This window comes from Canis lupus, chromosome 36, assembly GCF_048164855.1.
Source record: "Canis lupus baileyi chromosome 36, mCanLup2.hap1, whole genome shotgun sequence".
Lineage (NCBI taxonomy): Eukaryota > Metazoa > Chordata > Mammalia > Carnivora > Canidae > Canis > Canis lupus.
In genome coordinates, this window is record NC_132873.1 from 12,183,180 (window position 1) to 12,201,135 (window position 17,956).

General features: G+C 35.2%; 1 long non-coding RNA gene and 1 pseudogene across 3 annotated transcripts in view; one reads left to right on the forward strand and one right to left on the reverse strand.

Moving 5' to 3' along the window:
- The window catches only part of LOC140625526 (uncharacterized), a 39,738-nt gene extending 28,341 nt beyond the window's left edge, over nt 1-11,397 (reverse strand). For 2 of the 3 annotated variants that reach the window (XR_012024858.1, XR_012024857.1), the window contains exons 1-3: nt 11,319-11,397; nt 3,171-3,355; nt 1,760-1,855 (exon numbers count right to left, since the gene is read on the reverse strand). This is a non-coding gene — a long non-coding RNA (uncharacterized lncRNA). Of the gene's footprint in view, nt 1-1,759; nt 1,856-3,170; nt 3,356-4,286; nt 4,442-11,318 lie in introns of those variants that run through there. The other variant, XR_012024859.1, reaches the window with a different exon arrangement.
- A 1,419-nt stretch (nt 11,398-12,816) lies between these two features.
- On the forward strand, nt 12,817-14,948 carry LOC140625821 (60 kDa heat shock protein, mitochondrial pseudogene; annotated as a pseudogene).
- Nucleotides 14,949-17,956: the final 3,008 nt, after the last annotated feature.

Sequence of the window (17,956 nt, forward strand, 5' to 3'; positions counted from 1 at the left end):
CCCAAACCCTAGTGGTAATTATTATTACATATATCACACTGAATAGTCAATCTGCTATTGTATTATATGTTGTCTCTGATATACTTTCTATTTTCCTTGTTTCATACTAAATCAACCGCTCATATTGCCAATATTTTGTTATAATTTATAATTCTTTTAAAAATACTTTATTTATTTATTTGAGAGAGTGAGAGAATGAGTAGGGGAGGGGCAGAAGGAGAGAGTATTCAAGCAGATTCCCACTGAATGGGGAGCCCGCCGCAGGGCTTGATCTCATGACCCATTGGCTGAAATGAGACTTGGCTGCTTAACTGACTGAGCCTCCCAGGTGCCTCATAATTCATAATTCATTATGTTAAATTTTCCCTTTTCAAATGCTTGTATGTGTGTGTGTTTCCTCTCCTGATTGGCCAGAAATTGATGCTGCTTGTTTTTTTTTTTTTTTTTTTTTTTTACTTGGGGGCTCAGTTGGGGTTACCAAAGACAGCCAGTACATGGTATCTTCATGTGTTTAGGTTTCTTGTGGCATGGTAACTGAGCTCTAGAAAAGAATATTCCAGGAAAACCAGGCAGGATATGCAATGCTTCTTATTAGCTAGCCGAGAAGTCCAAGAATATCACTTCAGCATTCTATTGATCAAGCAAATCACTAAGATGAGAGTTTCATCACATCGTGACAGAGTTTCAATGGTAAAGAAGTAGCAAAGAGTTGGTAGTCACCTCATTTGTATCTACTATTCCATCTGAGTTTACCTATGGTAGCTATTTGTTCAAGCATACATCAAGTTAATAAATTAGTTCATTCCCTTGTTGTTATTTGGTTCACGTTTCCTCTGATTCTTTAATGCATTCAATAATCTTCATCATGTATCTTCTTCAGGCCCAGTTTTGGAGAGACTTTTCCCAAAGTAAGGATCCCCCGTCATCCCTGACCTACCCTGAGTGAGCTTTTAAAAGTGTCGGGCAGGTGAAATTCCTGCATAATTAGACCCCAAACAATAAAGTGTACCACAAAGTGTTAAATTGAATGCAATAAAGTGTCCAATGCATAAAATTGCAGTGAGACCAAGAACAGATCCCGGGAGTCCTGACTTGCAGCCCAGTGTTTGATTTACCAAAAACAAAACAAAACAAAAAACGGTACCTAATTGAAAATAAAAGGTCTGGTCGCTGAAATATTTCAGAATGGGCATCCATCATTTTTGCATGTCAGAACCATGTCAAGAAGTCCCAGGAGAAATTTTTTTCTGTGGAAACATTGATTTTCTTGCCTTTGCTAAAAATTGTGTCACCATCTCAATCAACAAATACAAGAACTGTTGTGATTAGAAGCTTCTCTTGTAATCAACTGGCATCCAAGCCATGTCCATTTTTGGCAGACCATATTTTATTGACTTTATCATTTTTAGCTCAAAGGCCTGAAGGGACTAAGAACCACTATACTAGTTACAGCAATTTTAGAGATGCAGGAAAAGCAAACTGCAATGTATACCCAAACTGCAATGTATACCCAAAGACAAAATTCCAAGCATCAATAGGCATTTTTTCACTAACAAAACTAGAATTAAAATGGGGGAGAAAGCTATTTAGTTTTGCTAAGGCCATTATTTTCTTTACATATATTTTAGAGAGTAATGAAATTCTAAGCAGCATTAGAGCTCTTTTCTCATATCAGTGATAAAAAGACTGGAAAAAATCCTATCATATGATCTGCGTCTAAGTGAGGAGATAAAAGTAAATTGTAAAATGAAAGCCTCACCTGAGACTCCTGCTAGAAATAAGGCTTCTCTGAATGAAGAGCAGGAAATCATCTTCTACTAAGGAAGCTACCTGAATTCCACTCAGGGAATTTGTTCTAGGAAACAGTTGTAAGAAAGACACATTAGCATTTAAAGAAGGCCTTTTGAGTCGGAGTGCAGAATGCTACCAAAGAATGATTAAATTTCTCTGCTATACATTTTTGTGAGTGTGGGTGATGAAGAAAAGAATTTCCCAATATACTAGAGTAGCACTGAACTCCCCAAATGTATCCTGAAACCTTGGCCAACTTCAGATTGCTACAAAATCTCTTTCTATCTCACTTCCTTCATCTCTCCCCACTCCCTACCTTCTGAGTATCTTAAAATACCAAATGCATTTAGAAACACTACAGCAGTCATTTATTATGTATTTCCCCCTCCATCATTAAGGGTGGTACAATTCTCAGAAATAAGCCTGAATTTTGGCTTCAAATAAGCATTCATTCAAATTCTAATTGAATTACTTCACTGAAACCAATTTGAAACAATTAGTTGCCGGAGCCAGTCGTAATCAGAGTTACATACACTGAATTTTCATGCAGGTCAGGATTTTGAATAGGTTGTACAATATAATAAAGAGGACTACATAAGAGGCATTACAAAAAATCAAATGTTTCCCCTTCTAAGCTGGTATTTATAGTGAATATGATTTCAAATATGATCAGATCTCGTGTGTGTGTGTGTGTGTGTGTGTGTGTGTGTGTGTTGGGAGCTGGAGTGTACAGCTGAAAGACGTTTGGATGGGCAGGAAGAAAAAGAATGGAATGAAAAAAAAGTCTGTGCGCTGTGCTTAAGGGAGAATGGAAGTGGTATGGTCAACTGAAAGCAAGAATGTGCCTGTGACAAAATGACATTTGTCAAGAGGCAATAAAACCTGGAGCAGGGAAGTGTTTCCATGATCCCACTGGAGTTTAACCATGGCTCGCTGAGAATATTGGAGTCATCCATGTTCTCAATCAGAATGGCTGCAGAACTAACCTGATGGTCTATTTTTACTTTGATAATGATAATAAAGAATGTCATCAACTCTTCCCTTCCTTCATTCTTTGGGCTCTCCAGTACTTGTTTGAGTAAGTTTTCTTAGCCGTATCAGTTCTTATAGGCCAAATTGACTCTGAGTATTGAGAGAATGAGAAGCCATTCTTTTTGTAAGAATTCAAATACGCAACTCTTCCTGACAAGAATAAGCTCTGAACTAGATATTGAAAGAGTTGAGAAGATGAAATATAAGAGGGCATTTTTAGAAAGGACGTTAAAAATGAGTGAAGATAGAAAACACAGGTCTTTTGTCAAACTATTAAGATAAACTAGCTCCTTTATTAAAGATTTTATTATTTTATTTTCAAATATCCCCTCATTTCCCAAACTTACCCTCTTCATTAGTAGAGCTACCTACATGGAATCAGTTTGCCTCTCGAATGGCTAGGATACTTAATGACCACATTTGAAAATAGTCTCCCTTCTTGCTCTTGCTTGTATCCTCTGCATTCATCTTCACTGGACCTGTCTGTCCGATAGCTGTAGATGTCTCTGAATTTATCCAGAAAGATGTAAATCTGATTGAGATAAAATCAGAGTTACTTATTATGGGCTTCAATGATATCCCACAATGATGAGGTGTCATAAGACGAAATTTTGTTATCATAGAATTTTTCACCACTGTTACAGTCACATTTTTATAAAAATCCTATATTTTAGCTAGCTAATCCCATATGTAAGTGGAGAGAGAGATTGAGGGAGGGAGGGAAAGAAACACTCTCTTTAACATAGTGATTCCTTGAGACACTTTCTGTGAAATACATCTCTATGCATCTTCCATCATGTTTGCTGTTACCTGTGTAATATTCTTTTCCTTTTAACAAGTGGTCAAGTACTTCTTTGCTCTAGTAAGTTCCTTCCTTTAAATAAGCTTTGCTTTTTTTTAATAAAAATATGGTCATGTGTAATGCGTTTTGAGATTTTGCTGCATCATTTCTCTAATGTATTCTTTGGTTAAGACACTCCTGGACTTTCTGAGAATTGCACTTTTGAAAGAAACAACTGTCAACTAAAGGCTCCAACTGAAACTTTTCTGCCAGCAATGGGAATCGAATACAATCTAAGAAACATGATAAAGTCAAAAATAGTGGGAAATTACTGCTACAAACGTCACAGAGATTGCACAATCAGAGTGCTTTCTGTGAAACCCTCACATATAAAGATGTTTGCTAAAAGTCCAGAAAATAATGAGACAATGATTTGTGGGACACCCTCAGTACAGCTATTTTCAAGAATAACCTTATCGGCGAGCTTCACCCCTATGTCTCCTCATTCACTGGTTGTGGCTTTTCCTTCCTTCAGACTCAAAAGTGAAAAGAGAAAGCCAACTCAAAATTCCAACTGTTCAAGGCTCAAGATCATGAAAATGCACTGAGTCAGCAATTAGTAAACAGATTATGTAAATACAACTCCTGAACCAAGTGCTGACATTCAGGTACCGAAGCTTACCTAGCCTTGGGCTCTTCAATTAATTGCAGCAAACTGAAAGGTAGCCTGCTAAAACTTCTCATTTCAGAGTGCCTCATTGGTTTATCCAGAGACGATATTAACTTGTCCATGAAATTATTTATGTCACTCCATTGAAAATGTTTGTGTCACTCCGTATGGCCTGGCCAAAAAAAAAAAAAAAAAAAAAAAGAGAGAGAGAGAGAGAGAGAAAGGAAAGGAAAAAAAGTGGAAAAAAGAATAGCCTTTCATTGAAACATTAATATCAGAGGCTCCCTACAGACAGCATAAAAGCAGTCGGCTTTTTAAAGGCAATTTAAAGGTGACCTGTTCTTAAAACACTTTCTTTGCACATTTCATACAGATTTCTGCCATTTCAGGAGTTACTTTTTCTGGGGTTATAGTATTCAGCTGTGACTCTGTGTCATCTGGAGCATGCAAATCTCTTCCCTTAACACTATTTTCGGTCCATGAATAATTATAAATCATCCACCAGGAACCTGCACCATGCCTGCATCATAGGAAAGAAAGACATTGTTTTACACCATTAAGAGCCCTCACTTTTTCTCTTTGAAATCCTAGAAGATTCTATATTAAGGATGGAAAACATATTCCTTAGCTACAGAAGAAAGCCCTATTTCTTAACAAATGATGATTTATCATTTTTGAACAGAAAGCTGCATTAGCAAACCAATGAAAATGGCTAAGAGTGTAACCACTTTGCCTGGCAATTATATATGTGACAGATTCATTTATCTACCTGTATAGAGCCTTAATTTACGCCGGCACTTAACAGCTAATTGTTGAAGTGCACTTTTCTGCAATAATAATGGAATTTTTAGAGTAACCCAAAACAGAAAACACTTTTAAATAAACACCTATGCTATTAATTATCCGATCAAAACAGCACTGAAAAATGCCAGAGAAAAGAGATAACAGAAATAAAAGAGGTAAAATACCATTTGTGTAAGGAAATTAAAACGTCAATTATTGAATGAGTAAATGATATCATCATGTTATTTCTGGACCAATGGATAATGAAGTTTACCAACAAACACCCTTGCAAGAAACTTCTTAAAAAGTCTTTATAACAATGGTATTATTTTTCTGGCTCATATTAATTCAAGATTAAAACATTACTAAAATCTTTAAATACAAACCAAACCTTATCAGCATTTTCAATATTCTATATTCTTCTTTAGATTTCTATGTACATTTTCTATATATACTTTTTCCATATATTTTATGTTTTTTTTTTTCTGTTACTCAATGAAACTCTCTTACATAAATAGATGAATGGTAAGAAAGGTATTCCATCAATATTAGCAGCTTTTATGCTGCTTGCCTGGTGAACATAAAATATGGGGCAAGAATTTTATAAATTCTAAAATTGTTTATGTATCAAGTCAGTAAAAATTATAATCAGAAGAATTTGAATAAGATAAATATTTAGAAGTTTTTCATCATATTCAGAAGCTTCATTATGAATTTTAAATAACACATTCCCTGGGTATTTAACGAATACCTTGGAAGAAGAAGAGGGATTCCCAAGGTGATAAAGGATGGTCATGGGGTGCCTGGGTGGCTCAGTTGGTTAAGTGTCTGTTGTGGCCTCAGGTCATGATCTCGGGGTCCTCTGATCAAACCCCAGCTGAGCAGGGAGCCTGCTTCTCCCTACCCCCCCCACCCCTGGTCTTGCTTTTTCTCACTCTTTCTCTCACTCTCTCTTTCTTGAATAAATAAATAAAATCTTAAAAAAAGGAAAAGGGAAAGAGTGGTCTGAAAAACCTGCGGCCAGACAACGTTGAACATGAATGCTGACTTCAACTTACTTTCTGAGTAGCTATAGGCAAATAACTTAAACTCCACAAGCTTCAATTTCCTCAACTCTAAAAAGAAGTTAATAATGCTTTCCTCAAAAGTTATGTGAATGTGTGTGTATGTGTGTGTCTGTGTGTCTGTGAGAGAGAGAGAGAGAGAAATAGAGGGATGAGCTCTAATACTGCAAACCACCCATTACAGTCTCACCTGCTGCTCAATACAGACAATAACCATGGCCTCCCCCTACCACGTCCCTCAGATTTCCTTCCTTTAAGATTATCAAGAATTCAAGCAACAGATAGAAAATGAAACCTATGAGCCAGGAGTCTATTAAGTGTTACAAAGATTAATAAACCATTAAACACACCATCATTTCTGTACACAAAAGACCCTCAAATTTTGTCCCCTGCTCGTTTATCTTTTTCTTTTTTTTTTTTAATAAAATAATTTTTATTGGTGTTCAATTTACCAACATACAGAATAACACCCAGTGCTCATCCCATCAAGTGTCCCCCTCAGTGCCCGTCACCCACTCACCCCAACTTTTAAATTGGGTTTACTTTTACTAGAAACTAATACAGTTCTCATACAATTATTATCACTGTTCTACTTAAAATCCCTTCATGTGCCCTGGTAGTATGGGCATCATACTCTAATGAACACCCTAATGGAATGTAATGTGTATAAATTATCTTTCCAGAAGACAAAGTTCATTTTTATGTTTGACTATCTCCCTTGTGAATGTACATACCATACACGTGAATGTATTATGTGTGAGCAGACCTTGTGTTCTCTCTGTCATTGAAAAGATTTAAATGGTTATGGGATAAATTCAGATTTGTTCAAATAGAAATAGTTACAACATTAAAGGGTCATCCCATAACTGGCCTTGTACCCTAACATTGTTTTTCTGCATGGGAATGTGGTCACATAGGTGTCCTTGCCCATTGTTCTAGATCATAGTTCTAGAGATTACTTCTTTCTGAGCTTTAAGGAAAGTGATATCTTTGTTATTTAACCCCTTTCTTATTTTTATTTTTTTTCCCCTCCTTCTTTGCTACCACTTCTGAATGTACTTTCCCCACATCTTTCCAAACTGTCAATTACTCCTACTGTTTTGCCTGTCAGTGAGGAAGAAGTGGCCTCACTGCTTCTTCAAATACTTGAGGTCCTCTTCTCTTGATCTAGTGCTTTACAAGCACAGTCTCCACACTACCATTCAGTTGTTGCCTTTGTGAGTCATGCTTCACTCTGATCCCTCCTCCTCTAGGGGCAGATGGATGTACCAAGTGCCCCAAGGATCAGAGATGCATTTTTCTTGCCCAGAGCCATTATATCAAAAGCAGAATCCAAAGCCATATCTAAGGAAGACAGAGAGAAACTGTGAATGGCCCACTTGGGGATTTAAAAGAGCACTAAATTTTCCTGCTCTTGAATATACCTCTTTCCCTAAAGCAAGCTTTTAATATGGGTCCCAAGAACGCAATAGATTTGTATATCCATAGAGACTAAGCTCTCTTATTGATTTTTTCTACCATCTTTTGATCTATAATATGCATATTTACTAAATTTAGTAAATGCATATTTACTAAATTGTTCTTAGGTTTTAAATCAGGATATTCAAACTAGATAGAACTTTATATGTCATCTGAAATACATGCTCATTGTACAGTTTTAATTTTACTGTGAGGAGACTGAGCTCAAAGAGATAAGAGAGAAAGAAGCTAATATTTTTTAAATACCTAATTTGTATAAAGCATTAGAAGTATGACTTATAGAAACCTTCATTTTACAGATAAGAAAACTGAGGTTAGGGCACCTGGGTGGCTCAGTCAGTTAAGAATCTGCCTTCAGCACAGGTCATGATCTCAGTGTCCTGGAATGGAGCCCATGTTGGGTGCCCTGCTCAGTGGGGAGTCTGCTTCTCCCTCTCCCTCTGCCTGTCCCCCTGCTCGTGCACAAGCTCTCTCTTTCTTTCTCAAATAAATAAAATCTTAAAAAAAAAGAAAAGAAAAGAAAAGAAAACCAAAGTTCATAGATAGAGCTTCTGGGACATCTCTAAAGTCATACAACTTAAACCAATAAATACAAGAATTGGAATTGCACAGAGTGATATTCAAGTATTTTTGAGATTGCCTTTTGACATAGGAGAAATTTGCTAACTAGACAAGTAAACATGACTTGTCCTCATACTCTAACTAGTTATGTTAAGAGATAAAATCCATAAATTCAATCTGCTCTTCTCCATTGCAGAACATGCCAAAGTGCCTGAAACTTTTTTTTTTTTTCTGAAACTTTTAATCCGGAAATAATTCAAAAGCCACAATCACCATACTATAAACTCTAATAAATCTCTTTATTTTTTTTCTTTTCGGGATTTTCTTTACTTGATTTATTTTATACAAGTTTTAGAGCATAATTTTTCAATGTTAATTTGTTTTTAGGTTTTGTAAAAAGGATTACTTAAAAATTCAATTACGACTAACTTTTATTAGACCTTGAGTTTTCGACATGAAGAAAGCTACAAAATATGCTAATTTTGGGGATCGATGGTCCTTATATATCTTTTGTTGAGGCTAGAAACATATTACAATTGTCTAGACAAAAATGACTATTAATGAGGTATTTACATACATTCCACTAACTTATTTTTTTTTTTAATTTAAATAGCTCTAAGTAACAAAAGTCTTTTTAAAATGAATTCTATTGCAATGGAGAATTTTGAGGATTTTTATTTCTGATTTTCTGTTTATCCAATGTCTTATAGATTTATTTGAGGAATAAATGAGAATATGTAAAGCTTTTAACACATTGGCATGTCTATGGTGCTCAGGAAAGTTTGGTTTCATTCATTTATTGGCTTACAAAATATCCAGGATACCAAATTATGATAACACAATTTATTAAAAGTGAAATAAATGTAAAAATCAAGCCATACAAAAGAACAAAGCTGTCTGCATCATTAATATGAAGGTATCAAACTTTTATCAAGGGACATCTTGGTGGCTTAATTGGTTAAGCAGCTGACTTTGGATTTCAGGTCAGGTCATGATCTCAGGGTTCTGGGATTGAGCCCCACGTTCTTCCTTTGTTCTGGAAATAATCGTGGTGATGGTTGCATGACATTGTGAATGTATTAACCACCATCGAATTCTACACTTTAGAATAGTTAAAATTATATATTTTATGTTTTGTATTTTACCGCAATTTTAAAGCATACACACATGCACCTCTTTATGTATGTAATATACATAATATAAATTATATATACTTTCTGTGTGCATATGTGTGTGAATGCAATCCCCTATGATAGTTACTGATAATTTGATAAGGCTATTTTATCATAACAGTTCATTATTTCTCCATTTAATTGATGACATGCTGTGATTACTGACCTTTCCAGTATAGCTAATCTAAGGATTCAGTTATGAGTTATAACGTCCTGTTAATACACTTATTTACATTTAAATACATGTCACAGCTAAGTACCAAAGGCAACAGCAGAGTTTTGAGAATTTTTTTTAATTTTTAAATAAATACTTATTCCTGCCATTTTATTAATAGAGACATACAAAAAGGAATATTGATAAATTGAATATCCACAAATAAAACTTTGTTTTCATCTATTCCTCACCTGATATTTTTCCTCAGGTAGTTTTACCAAATATTATCTGCTAATATTCTGTTAGGAGTCAAACACATGCAACATAGTACCCTATTTTAAAATATGTGAGTATATTTTATACCATAAAAGCACAGCTCATGACTGTAGTTTTATTAACTTAATCTTAAACAGGTATATAGGGAAAATCTGTAAATGCATTGCTTTTGACACTCATCCAGCTAGATATTTTTATTATTAGATTAAGAAAAAATAAAAGCAGTGCATGCTTAAAAATATCTTAAATACAGAAGTGTTTGTAGTAAAAAAATAAAATAAAATGATGTAATGAGCACTGAGTATTATATAAGCCTGATGAATCACTGACCTCTACTTCTGAAACTAATACATTATATGTTAATTAATTTAATGTAAATAAAAATAAATTAAAAATTTAATAATTTAAAATAAAACATTTTTAAAATAAAATGTACTTCCATAAATATACACCCATCCACATGTAATATTTTTAAGCAATCATTGTAATAATGATGAATATCTATCATTTATTACGAACCAAGCACTGTTCTAAGAACTTAATATAACTATCTGACTTAATCTTTATAACAATTCTATGAAGTACTTAGCATTATTTTCACTTAATTTACAGGCAAATAGAGTCAAAGGAAAGTCATGATACAAACAAATTTCTGAAAACTGCTGTTTTTTTGGACTCAATTATATTTCAATATTATTATTCCAAGTAGTATACCAATAGCTATTTTCACTATGTTTGGCAAAGGTTGTTAGACATTCACCAGTATCAAAAATCCCTTTGTTTAAAGTAATACAAATTTTAATTGGTCAACTGACCATCAAGAATATTGACTACACTCTTGGCCATGTGACTAACTTCTGACCAGGAAGATGTGAACAGACATATTTTCCTGTAGCTTCTAGATCATTCCTAAGACAAGCCTTGATCCCTTACCCTTTTTCCTCTTCACACATTACTCCAGTCTACGTATGGAATGTAGTTATTTCCAAGCCAAACCATGAGGGTGAGAGGCAACACCATGTGGATAATGGCAGTGAAATAGATAGAGTTTGTCACACTGGGCAATTAATAATTGATATATAGATATATATGTAGCAAATATGACACATATATATATACACACACATATACATACACACATATATGACAGAGGAATCCATTTCTAACTTGTCCATCCATTCTAATTTTATTTTTGTTTCGTGTTCTTGCTTTTTTGTTTCCTTCTACTTGCAGTGGAATTCAATTTTAAACAATATGAAGGTATCAAACTTTTATTCAAGGGACATCTTGGTGGCTTAATTGGTTAAGCAGCTGACTTTGGATTTCAGGTCAGGTCATGATCTCAGGGTTCTGGGATTGAGCCCCACGTCAGGCTCTGCCCTCAGCAGGGAGTTTACTTTAGGTTTGCTCTCTCTCCCTCTGCCCCTTCACTCTCTCTCTAAAATAAATGAATAAATCCTTTTTAGGATTTATTCCTAAAGGCTCCTCATTAAAAAAACAAAAAACAAAAAACAAAAAACTTTATTCAACATTCCTCTGCTCCTGAATATGTTACCTTAAGTCTTCTTTTTTTCTGCTAGAACATACTTGGAGTGAAATTTTTTCACTTACATACTAATACAATAGAATTCTAGTAGTCTACTATTGCCATTATCTAGTGTTCCAGAATGGATTCTCAGAAGCAGAACTACTAGGGTAAACAGAGGGCAATTTTTAACAATGTAATAGGTCTGTTCTTTGAAAGGCAGTACCAGTTCCAACAGTATATGAGATAAATCCACTTCCCAGGCTTTATATATTTTTAAATTTTGTTTTCATTTCTGTGACTGACAGATAAAAATCTATTTTGTTTATTATTTTAAAATACTAAATACTAAATTAGAAACACTCAAATTACTTGTAAAAATTAAGATTTCCTATATTGATACACATTTTTATTTCTTACTCTATTTGCCTATTCACCTCTATGACTATTTTTATATGGAATTGCATTTTTTGAGATAAAGTTATTAAATTTTATTTTTTTACTTATGTGTGAAATTTTTATATTTTTAAGCTTTCTTTATATATCTCTTACCATGTTAATGTCTTGGATTTGTATTTGTATTTTTTTCCTTTATAGCTTTCTGTCAGGCTTAGTAGAAAGAGAATTATAATGTTCTCCTACATATCTCTCAGTACATTAAATTTATTTTTAAATGTAGACTTTATTGAATGGGGGGGGTAAAAGAGCAAGACTATGATCTATTTTTTCCCTTCATTAGGTAGACACTTACTCCAGCACAATTTAGTGACCAGTACCTTTGTCCCTACAGATTTAAAGACCTCACATATATCATTGTACAATGATTTATTACTCTGAACAACGCCATGTTTATGGATCCTTATAATATGTTTTGAAATCTAGTGAAAGAAAAAAAGCTTCTTCCTTGTGAATCTTCTCATTCCATTCTTTCTTGGTAATTCTTGAATAATAATAAAATGTAAATATATTAATTATTCTCCATGATCATCTACATTTTGTACTTTTCTTATTTTAAAAAAAAGTACATTAAAAATATCTCATTACAATCTATTAACTTCCAGAGTCCAGAACTTACTCCTCAGTCTTGGCTTATTGATCTTGTAGTTCTTACCATATGTAATTATTTTCCATAGATATGCCAAAATATATGTAAGAGAAGCCTCTCAATTTACTCCTTCATCTGGCCATGGTGGTTCTTACAAGAAGGGCCACAGTTTAAATAGAAAAGCATTTGATCCAAGGTTCTCCTCTTCTTTGACCTCTTCTCAATTTCCAGATCCACATCCTTCTAGAGAGACTATAGCAGGAACGAGGATCCTGGCCAACATCTCTGAAAAAAACTTTGGCTTTACATGGACACTCAATATCAGCACAATACTAATACTCAATACTAATACTAATATTAATACTAATACTTCATAATACTCAATAATAGAACAGTTTTTTCATATTATAATGAAAAAATAGCCCTCAGTTTCCTCCAACGGCCTGCCTTGCCACCCGCACGCTCTGCCACTGTCCCGCAGAAATGCTTCAATTACCCGCAGTCCTCCACCAAATTAGGCCAGTGTCCAGAGCACTGGCTCTTCATCTCACTCGGGCCTATGCCAAGGATATAAAATTTGGTGCCGATGCCCAAGCCTTAATGCTTCAAGGTGTAGATCTTTTAGCCGATGCCATGGCCGTTACTATGGGGCCAAAGGGAAGAACAGTGATTATTGAACAGAGTTGGGGAAGTCCCAAAAGTAACAAAGGATGGTGTGACCGTAGCAAAGTCAATTGACTTAAAAGACAATACAAACTTGTTCAAGATGTTGCCAATAACACTAACGAAGAGGCTGGGGATGGTACCACTACTGCTACTGTCTTGGCACGCTCTATTGCCAAGAAAGGCTTTGAGAAGATTAGCAACGGTGCTAATCCTGTGGAAATCAGGAGAGGTGTGAGGTTAGCTGTTGATGGTGTAATTGCTGAACTTAAGAAGCAGTCTAAACCTGTGACAACCCATGAAGAAATTTCTCAGGTTGCTACGATTTCTGCAAATGGAGACAAAGAAATTGGCAACATCATTTCTGATGCAATGAAAGGGTTGGAAGAAAGGGTGTCATCACAGTAAAGGATGGGAAAACACTGAATGATAAATTAGAAATTATTGAGGGCATGAAGTTTGAAGTTCGAGGTTATAATTCTCCATACTTTATTAATACATCGAAAGGTCAGAAATGTGAATTCCAAGATGCCTATGTTCTATAGAGTGAAAGGAAAATTTCTAGGATCCAGTCCATTTGTACCTGCTCTTGAAATTGCCAATGCTCACCATAAGCCCTCCGTCATAATTGCTGAAGATGTTGATAGAGAAGCTCTGAGTACACTTGTTTTAAATAGGCTAAAAGTTGGTCTTCAGGTTATGGCAGTCAAAGCTCCAGGTTTTGGTGACAATAGAAAGAACCAGCTTAAAGATAGGGCTATTGCTACCGGTGGTGCATTTAGGGAAGGATTGACTCTAAATCTCAAAGATGTTCAGCCTCACGACTTAGGAAAAGTTGGAGAGGTCATTGTGACCAAAGATGATGCTATGCTTTTAAAAGGAAAAGGTGACAAGGCTCAAATTGAAAAACATATTCAAGAAATCAGTGAGCAGTTAGATATCACAACTAGTGAATATGAAAAGGAAAAGCTGAATGAACGTCTGGCAAAACTCTCAGATGGAGTAGCTGCGTTGAAGGTTGGTGGGACAAGTGATGTTGAAGTGAATGGAAAGACAGTTACAGATGCCCTCAATGCCACAAGAGCTGCTGTTGTTCTGGGAGGGGGTTGTGCCCTGCTTCGGTGCATTCCAGCCTTGGATTCAATAACTCCAGCTAATGAAGATCAAAGAATCGGTATCGAAATTATTAAGAGAACACTCAAAATTCCTGCAATGACCATTGCTAAGAATGCAGGTGTTGAAAGATCATTAATAGTTGAGAAAATTATGCAGAGTTCCTCAGAAGTTGGTTATGATGCTATGCTTGGAGATTTTGTGAATATGGTGGAAAAAGGAATCATTGATCCAACTAAGGTGGTAAGAACTACTTTATTGGATGCTGCTGGAGTGGCCTCTCTGTTAAGTACAGCAGAAGTAGTCACCGAAATTCCTAAAGAAGAGAAGGACCCAGGAATGGGTGGAATGGGTTGAATGGGAGGTGGTATGGGAGGCGGCATGTTCTGATTCCTAGAATAGTGCTTTACCATTCTTAATGAACTGTGAGAGGAAGCTCAGGCTGTGTTCCTCAACCAAAACTTCAGAGAAGTCAGTTGAAGGAAATGACTGAAGAAAAGGCTGGCTGATGTTTAAGAAAATCACTATAACCATCAGTTACTGGTTTCAGTTGACAACATATAATGGTTTACTGCTGCCATTGTCCATGCCTACAGATAATTTATTTTGCGTTTCTGAATAAAAAGACATTTGTACATTCCTGATAACTGAGTGCAAGAGCCATGTACCAATGTACTACTTTCAACTTAAATCACTGAGGCATTTTTACTACTATTCTGTTAAAATCAGGATTTTAGTGTTTGCCATCACCAGATGAAAAGTCAAGAAGCCTTCCTGTGGAGAGTAAGAAAAATCGTTACAAAGTAGAAAAATATCCAATTATGTGACAACCTTTGTGTAATAAAAATTTGTTTAAAGTTAAAAAAAAAGAAAAAAGAATATCTGGGTTTCATTCCTGGTTCTGTCACTTGCTAGTTAAGTGAACTTGTAAATACTCAAGACTCCTTAGAGCTTCAGTTTACTTATCTATAAAATGAGAATGATAATGCCACTTTGTCAGGCTGAAAGTGTGCTAGATGAAACAAAAAGCATAATTGCCCACTGTAGTGCCGGGCATATGTCACACTCAATGGTTATAAACACTGATATTATTGTGCACTTCTTCCCAATTCTATGTCTCATATATAAGTTTGGACATAGAATCCCAGTACTAGTCTCCAGGAAAAATAAGTTAAACAATTTTATTATCACAATAAATAAAATATACATATAACATCTATAAGCTATAAGCAAAAACTTGAATTTTCAAAGCAAGTATAACTTTTAAGTCAGAATTCTGTTAATTTCTAAAGAAGATTTTAAACTCTCAAGGTTTATGAAGATCTAAACGGTTTGAATTCAACACCTAGTAGCAAAGAATAAAGCTTAGCTATGGAACTGATAACTGTACTATACAAAATTTCACAGAAAAGAAGCAAAATATATATTTTTTATTGTGATGGTGGGGCAGAGTACAGATTTTCCAGAAATTGATATTGATTTGGAAACAGCAAGAGATCCTAAATTGAAAAATTTAGCTTCAAATAAAAATGTACAGGTTAAAATACAATGTATAGGTTAGAAAATTTGAAGCAACTGAACCCTTCTGAGATTTGAAAAGGTGAACTTAAATGATTTGCTTTACATCATTCAAAATGATTCTCCTAAGGATTTTTTTTTTTTAAAGGGAAACTTGGAACTTCTTTTTTTTTTTTTTTTTTTTTTTAAGATTTTTGTTTATCTGTTTGAGAGAAAGAGCATGAGCAGAGGGAGGAGCGGGAGAGGCAGAGGGAGAAGCAGACGCCCTGCTGAGGAGTCTGATTTGGCTCAACCCCAGGGCCCTGGGAGCATGACCTGAACCGAAGGCACTTAACTGACAGAGCCACCCAGGCACCCCAGAAACTTGGGACTTCTAACCAAATATATGTTTATAGGGGACTAAACAGTTATTCCAATTCCATTGTGCATACTGGATAGAAGATACACAATGAATAGATTATAATAATCTAAGCAAGTTTATAGAAACTAAATCAAGTGCCTAATGAAGGGTTCCCAATATTTCTTAAAAAGAAAAGAACATTGGTGCAGCATTCAGACAATGGAATATTAGTCAGCACTAAAAAGAAATGAGCTATGGAGCCCTGAAAAGACATGCAGGAAACTCAAATGCATGTTCCTAAGTGAAAGAAGCCAATCTGAAAACACTGCATATGCTGTATGATTCTGGCTATGTAACATTCTGGAAAAGGCGACACATGGAGACAATGAAAAGGTCAGGGGTTGGCAGGGCTTGAAGCTGAGGGGAGATGAATGGACAGAGCACAGAGGATTTTTAGGGCAGTGAAAATACTCTGTAGGATATTATAATGATGGATAGATGTCATTACACATTTCACCAAAGCCATGAAATGTAAAATATCAAGAGTGAACCATAAGGTACATCATGGACTTTGTGTGATTATAACATATCAGTAAGCGATGCATCATTCTGGCGAGTGCTGTAGGGGAGGCTTTGCCATGGGGAGGGGGGCAGAGTTATATGGGGAATCTCTATACTTTCTCCTCAATTTTGTTATAAATCTACAACTTCTTAAAAAATAACATTGGGAAAATGCTATAGAAATAGAAGGCAAAGGAAGAAATCACATTTATTTCTTAAATATATCAGTGGGAGGTTTTTTTGTTGTTGTATGTGGGAGATACAAACAACTTGGGTTTTCAGATTTTCACAGAAAAAGAAAAAAATACTCACAAAACAATAACCTTGAGAGACAGGCATCAAAGCTTGTGTTTTTCTTTTAGCTCTGGCATAATATAAATAATTAGTGTATTCCCAAGGAAATGGGATTTTGTTTCTACTTGTTTGTTTTGTCTTGTTCAATTTCCTTAGTTGAACAAAAAGCCTTCAAAAATCTTTTCATTTTCACTACTTACAAAAAGAATAATCACCTATAATTTTGCCCCTGTTCTCCATAATAAGGTTAAGTTCAGTTCAAAATACTTATATAAGCAAAGTCGGTATTTCATTGTCCAGCTTTTGCCCATAAAATCGACCTGGATAGTCTCTTTTGTAACACATGTCAGACCAAAAAAAAAAAAAAAAATTTACTAACATTCCACTGATTATCATGACCAAGTCTTTACTTTTAATGAGATTTTTTTACAAACATCTTCATTTTGCTTTGCAGAATTACATAGAGTATCTGTATTTGAAAAAATGATCCTATTAACATTTTCTTAGTAGATCTTAAACCCCCTCAAATATTCTCCACCTCTCCTTTCGTCATGCTTTTGTTTTATTTTAGTTTTGCATTACCCATTTTTTTTAACTGTGAAATGAACATTAGTGAGGGCTTGTTGTCTTAGAAATTGCTTGTTCCTCTCTTTCCCTCCCTCCCTCCCTCCCACTTGCGGCAGAAGATCTTTCTAAAACCTTGTTCAAACTCTTTCATTGCTGTCGAACCTAAAAACTCCTGATTTCTTCACCTCCCCTGGCAACACACACACACACACACACACACACACACACACACACACTGTCTAAAAGATAGTCAAGAATTCTTAGTGTGGCAGAAAATGCACTTTTAGCCACATTTCCCATAACTGCCTCAGAGGCAAGTCCTTGCTCCAATCAAGTTGATTTGCTCATTTTTTTTCTCCAAACACAGCTGGAATTTTCAAATCACTGTGCCTTTCTACATCTTGTTCCTATGTCCTGGAAGTTTCCCTTTTCCTCATGACAATCGCTTTTTCTATGGAAGTATCACAGACTCCGGCAGGCAGTTTTCTGTGTCCTTTCTTATCTTCCCTAGTTGTATTGCTTTTATCATACACCTTAGATGGTTTTATATCAAAACATTTGTTGCCT